The sequence below is a fragment of the Brassica oleracea genome, chromosome C9 (genome assembly GCF_000695525.1).
Source record: "Brassica oleracea var. oleracea cultivar TO1000 chromosome C9, BOL, whole genome shotgun sequence".
Lineage (NCBI taxonomy): Eukaryota > Viridiplantae > Streptophyta > Magnoliopsida > Brassicales > Brassicaceae > Brassica > Brassica oleracea.
This window is the reverse complement of record NC_027756.1, coordinates 32,487,187-32,489,102: the sequence shown is the minus strand read 5'-3', so window position 1 is coordinate 32,489,102 and position 1,916 is coordinate 32,487,187.

The window sequence follows — 1,916 nt, the reverse complement described above, 5'->3', positions numbered from 1 at the left end:
TTGATAGACATATGGTCGCATCGATTGATACCAAGTCTACATAAGACGACGAGCAGCTGATACACAACAAAATGGAGTCAATGCACGAGGAACTGAACGAGCTATCAGCATACGCCTACGACAAGATAGGATGACATCAGTTCAGCATTGAAACTCTTCAGGAGAGGCTACAAAACATCTCAAATGCAATACAGAAGATGGATGAGAGACGGACCAGAAACGATGAGGCCACAAGAAGTTTCATTGCAGCTTTGTCCAGAATGTGCAGAGATGAGGTGGATGCTTGTTTCCCAACAAGTAGCTGTCAAGCTAAATGACTATAACAAAGGGCTGAGTGTGAGGCAACCCACTATTAGGTAATTTTAATTGGTTTTTTTAGTTACTAGTATTTACTTTTGTTTTTATTCTTTCAGATTTATTGCAAGACTCAAGTAGGATAATGATCACCATATCGACCATGGACGAGACGTCGACATCGATCGACATGCTGACACCTGCGACGATCGATGCATACCGATACACATCGATCGATTCCCACTCTGGTCAGGTATATCTTCCTAGCTTGTTACATTGAGTACTTATGATTTATTTCCACCATAACTCCGACTGTGTTATATTGGGACAGTGTAATTTATGTCTGGGGGAGGTTTCCTGACATTATTTATTCTGATTCTTATTAAAAGGATTTTAATAAAGTTATACTTAGTTATGAGAAAGGGACTATGATCTTATTATTGATTTATACTTGAATGTCTAATCACTCTTTAGCACCATTTTAGATTTACTGATTACAGATAGTACTAAAGATGCTAAAGTGGATCAACCTGTCTACTATACACACTTGCCTTGATTGTTTGAAGGAACCAAAGCTGACCTCCAACACTAAACCTGACATAATTGCTTGTCTTGGGCTTGGTATACATGGGATCGGATTCTTCAGACAAGTCTGGAAGGTAACGCCTTGTGTAGATTCATTTATCACTTTTTCTCTCTCTATTTTGACCCTAGAGCAGTTAGTGTTATTCAAAAAAAAAAAAAAAAAATTTCCCGAAATTTATTATTTAAATAGGACTTAGGATTTAGTTAGGAGGAATCTGAACATTCTGAAAATTCTTGCATCCTGTGATCGATACTCCCAAGGTAAAGCCTGCACTTTCATATTTATGCTAAGAAATGAGGTTAGTAGAGGAGAATATCAGACATGATTTGCTGAGTTGTAGACTAGTTGAATTTGGTTGTTAAGTTAGGATATTGCATAATGTGCATTTGTGATTAGGACTTTTTAGATGTGGATTGCAATATTGTAGAGGTGATGATTTCTATGTTTTAAATTTGTGAGTCCCTGCTGTTTTCAAACCTCTTTCACAGAGACTGCCTGTGTGTTTTGCTTGAGGACAAGCAAAAGGGTAAGTCTGGGGGAGTTGATATACCATGGATTTGACCAATTTTCATCCATGGTATATAAAGGTGTTACTATCTATATATTATATATTCTATCCTATTAGTATGTTTTCAGGTTCAGGAGTATCTTGGAGTAAACTGATGATTATGGAGCATTTAGGAGCTTAAAAGAGATTTCATCCGAGCTGACCATTAGAGGTCGATATGCAGAAGAAGCAATCGATCGATGCACATCAAGTGCCGTCGATCGACAGATCACTCTAGACATAGATCGACGTCATCTGCTGAATCGACTGCGGAGTGTAGTGCAGTTCAAATCATGACTCATGAGGAATTCGCAGAAAAACATCCTCACCCACCCTCCCCTTTCTACGTCAAAATCGATCGACCGCATGATCCAGCAGTCGACCGACATCGGTTGACCCCCCTCACCTCCCATCGATCGAGGGACACCTCTCACCTACCGAGTGCGGTTACCATCTATTGATAATGACTGAATCAACGCACTCAGACCA